This window comes from Hyperolius riggenbachi, chromosome 4, assembly GCF_040937935.1.
Source record: "Hyperolius riggenbachi isolate aHypRig1 chromosome 4, aHypRig1.pri, whole genome shotgun sequence".
NCBI lineage: Eukaryota > Metazoa > Chordata > Amphibia > Anura > Hyperoliidae > Hyperolius > Hyperolius riggenbachi.
The window spans coordinates 106460399-106467322 of NC_090649.1; the positions used below are offsets into that span (position 1 = coordinate 106460399).

At 47.8% G+C, this 6924-nt stretch overlaps 1 long non-coding RNA gene across 2 annotated transcripts; it reads right to left on the minus strand.

Annotated features, from left to right (window-relative positions):
* Window positions 1–1335: 1335 nt before the first annotated feature.
* LOC137570441 (uncharacterized) lies at window positions 1336–3926 on the minus strand. Of its 2 annotated transcripts, none has more exons than XR_011031050.1 (3): window positions 3873–3926; window positions 3022–3215; window positions 1336–1762 (listed from the first exon to the last, which is right to left on the minus strand). It is a non-coding gene; the product is annotated as an uncharacterized lncRNA (long non-coding RNA). The 2 variants fall into 2 exon arrangements; XR_011031051.1 differs by having other exon boundaries at window positions 3856–3920.
* Window positions 3927–6924: the final 2998 nt, after the last annotated feature.

Below are 6924 nucleotides of genomic sequence, written 5' to 3' on the forward strand. Positions count from 1 at the left end.
GCTAGTATAGTTGCCCCCAGTATAGCTAGTATAGTTGCCCCCAGTATAGCTAGTTTAGCTGCCCCCAGTATAGCTAGTATAGCTGCCCCAAGTATAGCTGCCCCCCAGTATAGCTAGTATAGCTGCCCCCCAGTATAGCTAGTATAGCTGCCCCCAGTATAGCTAGTATAGCTGCCCCCAGTATAGCTAGTATAGCTGCCCCCAGTATAGCTAGTATAGCTGCCCCCAGTATAGCTAGTATAGCTGCCCCCAGTATAGCTGCCCCCAGTATAGCTGCCCCCAGTATAGCTGCCCCCCAGTATAGCTAGTATAGCTGCCCCCAGTATAGCTGCCACCAGTATAGCTAGTATAGCTGCCCCCAGTATAGCTGCCCCCAGTATAGCTAGTATAGCTGCCCCCAGTATAGCTAGTTTAGTTGCCCCCAGTATAGCTAGTTTAGTTGCCCCCAGTATAGCTAGTTTAGTTGCCCCCAGTATAGCTAGTTTAGTTGCCCCCAGTATAGCTGCCCCCAGTATAGCTAGTATAGCTGCCCCCAGTATAGCTGCCCCCCAGTATAGCTAGTATAGCTGCCCCCAGTATAGCTAGTATAGCTGCCCCCAGTATAGCTGCCCCCAGTATAGCTGCCCCCAGTATAGCTAGTTTAGTTGCCCCCAGTATAGCCAGTACAGTTGCCCCCAGAATAGCTAGTATAATTGCCCCCAGTGTAGCTAGTATAGTTGCCCCCAGTATAGCTAGTTTAGTTGCCCCCAGTGTGAGGAAAGCCTGGAAGGAGGGGTGGCGGGGAGGGGGGCAGGACCCCCCACCTCCCTCACCTGGGTCCCCCTCCTTCTGGCGCTTCCCCCTCCTAATTAGCAGCAGCGGGCAGGAGCGGCGAAGAAGACTCACTCACCTGTTCCTGGCGAAAGCGGGGGCGCATAGCGTCATCCTCACGCGACGCTGGTCTCCGACTTCTCTGTCACTCACTGTGCTTCCGCCAATCAGGAAGCACAGTGAGCGGTGGAGAAGGCGGAGACCAGCGTCACGTGACGATGACGCTATCTGCCATCGCCTGGAACGCAGGAAGGAGGTGAGTAAGTCCTCTTGCCCGCTGCTGCCCGTGCCCGCTGCTACTAATTAGGAGGAGGAAGCGCCAGAAGGAGGGGACCCTGGTGAGGGAGGTGGGGGGTCCGGCCCCCCTCCCCGCCGCTTTCACCGCTACCCCTCCTTTCCGTGCTGCTTCCCCTCCTGTCCTGCGCAGGCCTCTGTGGGAGGCCTTGATGACACCCCCTGGGGCGCCCGAAACCCGGTGCGGGGCGCCCCCTGCCGCCCTATGGTAGGGACGCCACTGCCCTAAACTACCGCTATTACTTAGGATTTATGAAGGTTCTTATTCTCATGCAGAACTGTTCTCCCTGCTGGTGGTTAGAACAGTTTAAGAAGAAAAAACTGTTGGTAATGCATTGATAAATCTGGCCCTCAGAGCTGCTGCAACTGATGGAACACTCATAAAATGTTCCAGGTAATACATATGCTGTCAGGTTCAGATGGAGGAAAACTAAAGATGGCTGTATGAAAGTGTTGAGATTCATTCCTTCCAATTCCTTCCAAAGCAGTCCTCTGCACTGGCAGTGAAACTGTAGACCCAGTTATTGATCAGCTGGAAATCATCTCTAATGCTAAGAAAGTCTGATGTTGCACCCTCCGGTACTTTCTCTGAGTGCTCTTCTGCCTATTTCTTCTGCCTCACCGACAGCGGACCTGAACTTAGATCTTCTTCTTCGCTCTAAAAGATAAGCAACAGCATAATAACCTTTAAACAAAAGCATTTATCTGTTACTGCTGATGATAAATCTGCAATAAATCTGCAGTGTATCTACTTCCTGCATTCATGGAAGCAAACATAGGATTAACATCACGTGTTTACAAAGTAGCTGCTCTGCTGAGGAAGCCAGCTAACACAGCTGAGAGGTCAAATTACAGTTGTCATTAGTCACAGATGAGGGAGAATTAGACAGGCTAAACTCTCTAAATACATACAGGGTGCATTTCTCTCTGTTTTCCTTCTTTCCTGTGCTAGAGTTCAGTTCCACTTTAAGAGAGGAGTTCTGCTCCCGGCAGTGAGCTCAGGTGGAGACGTGGCAGCATCTGTGTGGGGGGCTGACAAGTTAGAGAGAGCTGCACTCTATAGCTGATTTCTGAAGGCACTCTCTTGTGTTGTATTTACACAAAAGAACAGAGTAGGGAGACCAGTATTTCCTAAACCATTCATTCTGGGACATTTTTCACTATCAGCATTTGCGTCCAATTCCAATCACTTACGGATTTCAAAACACTAGCTTTGGGAAAACTGATAGAAACCACGGTGAACATTTCCATTAGTGTGATCTGTTTGTGACGTGATTTCGCCGTCATGCTGCATTTATGCTCCTATACTTTGTATAGGAGTGCAGGTAAAATTGCATATCAGTTGCACCGCAGTGCAATTTTTCCACAAATCGGCAATTCAAAATGTTTCCCGCTCATTTTTATTTCCTTCCAGCGCAAATTACAAACGCACTGCAATCCCAGCGTACGCCCGACAGAATGTGGCAGAAACGCAGTAATGAAAAATACAAAGAAACGTGACTGCGATCAGGTTTCTTCAGCTAAATACCACCTGACAGAGGAAGATGGATCCAGCGATGTTACCCTGACGACGAGCGTTCTACGATCCATCTTCCGGACGGCGAATACGTACAATGTTACAAAACGGCACACGACGGGCACAAATGGAAAGTCATGTGCTCACGTTACTTTGTACAGAGTCGTCGGGGATCGTAAAGATCTGATCCGCAGTGACAGGCATTGTCACTGCGCATCGCTAAACGCCATGCAAATGATTGAACACCTGTAGCCATGTTGTGAGATCGCAGAAACAAATGCTCATCGCTCAAAAAATCATCAGGAAAATTGCGTAGTGAGTCTTAAAGAGAAACCGTAACCCAGGATTGAACTTCATCCCATTCAGTAGTTGATAACCCCTTTCCCAGGAGAAATATTTACCTTTTCTTGAATAGATCATCATGGGGGGCGGGGCGGGGGGTCTCTATGGCTGATATTGTGGTGAAACCCCTTCCGCGGTGTGATGACAGGGCCATGGTGCTGACAGTTTCCTATCTGTGAGCCTTGCTGCATCGTGGGAAATAACAGCTGTTTCCAACTGCCAAAACTGCATCATCTCTTTCCACAGACATCACCTGCCAGCAGTAAAAATGTCATCATGTGATAGATGTCACAATGTAAATCAGGGAGAGGAAAGATTTTACAATGGGCAAACACTGACTAAATCATTTATACATAATTATGGTAAAAATGAAGCACTTTTTTATTATGTTATTTTCACTGGAGTTCCTTTATAAGTGTAAAAGGGGCCAAAGAATCAAGAATCACTGCAGTAAAGACACATGTCCCCAAGCCAAAGTGCAATCAAAGTGTAAATCTGTGTCACTAAAAAAAAAAGCAATGACCGATACAAAGCCATAAATAACAGTAATAGTGCAAACCTATTCATTAAGGAAACCTAAACTGAGAAGGATATGGATTTTTCCTTTTAAAATAATACCAGTTGCCTGACTCTCCTGCTGATCCTTTCTCTCTAATACTTTTAGCCACAGCCCCTCAACAAGCATGCAGATCAGGCGCTCTGACTGAAGTCAGACTGGATTAGCTGCATGCTTGTTTCAGGTCTGTGATTCAGCTACTACTGCAGCAAAATAAATCAGCAGGATCGCCAGGCAACTGGTATTATTTAAAAGGAAACATCCAGATCCCTCTCAGTTAAGGTTCCCTTTAATATAATACATTGACATAATATAGTTTACTAGTAAAAAGGCATACCAACGCATCCTGCTCACCTGTTCCCCACCACTGTCCAAAGTGTATGCACACAGGGAGATGTTGCTTGCTTGGCAGTTGGAAAAAGCTGTTATTTCCCACAATGCAATGAGGTTCTCAGACAGCAAACTGTCAGGTCACACACACACACGGACACACACACACACGGGGACACACACACACGGGGACACACACACACACACGGACACAAACACACACACACACGGACACACACACACACGGACAGGACACAGAGACACTTGCAAATTATTATAGAGGACTAGTGACCTTAGCCTGTTTAAAAACGGGCAAGGTCTGTCAACACTCCGCCGCGCGAGAACTCCTGCCCGTCCCGCGCACCCACGAGCACACCCGCCGCGACCGCGAGCACACCCGCCGCGGGCGGGCGCATACCTGCCGCAGCAGCCTGCCCAGCAGCAACATTCCAAGCTCTGCACACTGCGTCCCTGTTACCTTAGCAATAACAGGGACACGCGCAGAGCTCTAACAAATCTGCACATGCGCACTGCCACTTTGGGACACACACACGGACAAAACCACTGGGACGCAGAGACACAGGGGTTTTATTATATAGGATAGGGCTATAGCAACTTATTGTGCAGTATGTGCAGACAAACCATTTATAATGTAGGCTCCTTTAAAGAGAACCTAAACTGAAAATAAAAAGTCAAAATACCCATACATGTCATACGTACCTCCTGTGTAGTCTACTCCTCAATCTCTTTCTCCTCTCCTGCGTCCTGTTTGTCCACTGTGATCAATGGAATTCTCTGTCCTCCATTTTGAAAATGGCCATTACCCCATAACAGCTTCCTGATCAGCACACTGTTAAACTGTAATATCACCCACTTAAACCATAGGGAAACATGGATATTACCTTGCACATTCAGTTGTAACTGACAGCTGCTGATATATAACTGACAGCAACTGGTATAATTCAGTTCTGACAAAATATTGTCAGAACTAGAAGGGATCACTGTAAGTAGAGAATGGTGAGCCTCTGAGAGAAGCTGACAGCGAGGTTAGTATGTAATATTCATTTGCAGCTACATCATGTGTTTATTTTAAATAATTTTCCTTGCTTCAGGTTCCCTTTAAGAGTAGCACTCCAGTTATGTAGACAGAAATGGTAGCAATAAAGTAGTGCCCTCAAGGAGGAGTGAGATCCACGGCTGTCCAATTAAGCAAATTTAAAGTATATTGGAATGATCCTGTCAGACTTCATAGGCAGTAGATCGATATGTTTTTCACCTCCTTATGGTTGAGTGATCAAGACATATACTGTATCCTCTACATTGAGATGGCCACACATAATGGCCCCATTATGTGCATACAATCAGGGCTGGATTTTCCATAACGCACTGTAGGCACGTGTCTACAGACACTTTATGTGGGAGAGGCAGCCCCCCTCCTCAGATCACTGACCTCAGGAGCTTACACCCTAATCATTGTCTCATGTCACTATGGATGATATGAGGCAGTGATTAGAGTGTAAGATTCTAAGGACAGTTAGTGACATAAGACAGGAATTAGAGTTCTGAATATTTTTACTTGGAGGTGTGGCCTGTGTTCAGGGCGGAGCTTAGGGTGCTAGAACACCTGTGCCTACAGGCGTCTGAGTTTTAAATCCGGCCCTGCATACCATGCACAAGCACCACAACTTACCCGCTGTATGAATGCTGGCCACTGTGCCTGAATCCAGACACCAGAATCTTACAAGCTGGAAAAGCCTGAAGCAGGTGGGGCCACAAAGTGGCTGAGCTGGGTCGCTATAGCAGCGATGCTGTAATCCGCAGGGTAAGCAATCACCCCACCTAAATTACTTCTCCTGCCTAGTTGCTATGACTCAGAGGAGGAACATTATTTAACGCCACCGGGAATTTGGCTCACCCTGCACCCAACTCACCAGTGGGGTGCATCTATACCGAGTTGTCAGTGTCTGGATTCAAGCACAGCACAACTGGCCCATCAGGTAGTGTTGCCTGTGCGATGTCTGATGTGTCTGTGTCTTTCACACTAAAGCAAAGTACCCACGTCGCGATTTTCCCGATGACCGACAATTTTTTGAGAGCTGAACGGTTGTTTCCGTGATATTGTGATGTAGGTACAGGCGCACGACCACGCGAATGTCGCTTAGCGGCGCGCCACAATAACGACGGTGGATCAGATCTCTAAGATATTCGGCGACCCCCTCGCAAAGTACAAGGATCGCTTGAAGTCTCGTTCGCTCCCAGCGTTTAGCTTTGCTTGACGTCGCGTACACCTGACGGCAGGAAGAGGCGTGGCTGATGACCGTCAGCAAGGGGACATCGCAGGACCCGTCGGGCGGTGAGAATGCAGCTTTAGAGACAATATTGAAATCAGCTCAGCAGTGTGACAGACCCCTAAAGCCCCATAGTGGTGCATGGCACAACTAAGCCTTTCAGATGCAAACTCACATCACTACACCGGAAACCGGCCCTGAGGCTACCATTTCACTTGTGCAATTTTTCTGTGAATTTTCACAATAAAAAGCGGTGATTGTGATTGGGCTAGTTTCCATGTAATGTGAATTTCCGCATGCGACTTTATGCGTGATAAAAACAGGAACGTGGACATACCTCCCTCGTGCATTCCATGCAACTGCAGTTCTCTGCAAGTGTCTGACGCTACTTCCTGTTTATCAGGAAGAAGTGTGAAGTGCTTACAGAGACCGGCGCATGGCCAATGCTCTCCCCTCATGCCCTGCCACCCCCTCCTGCCCCACAAACCCCCCTTCCCCCACGGCTTCAGAAGCTGCACCCTCTATTGTTACAATACTGTAACCAATGGAGAGATTGGCAGTGAGGGGCAGCATCAGAGGCGCGGGAGGAGAGGTGGATGAGATGGGCAGCAGAGTTTATTAGGAACTAAAGAGGTGCCAGTCTGATTTTCGGTAAACCGCAGAGTACGGTGTTAAAGTAGTCAAGACGGGATATGATTAGAGCATGTACAAGCATTATGGTTGCCTTCTGTGAAACAAAGAGATGAATTCTGGAAATATTTTTGAGGTGGAAGTAGGAGGTAGCTAAT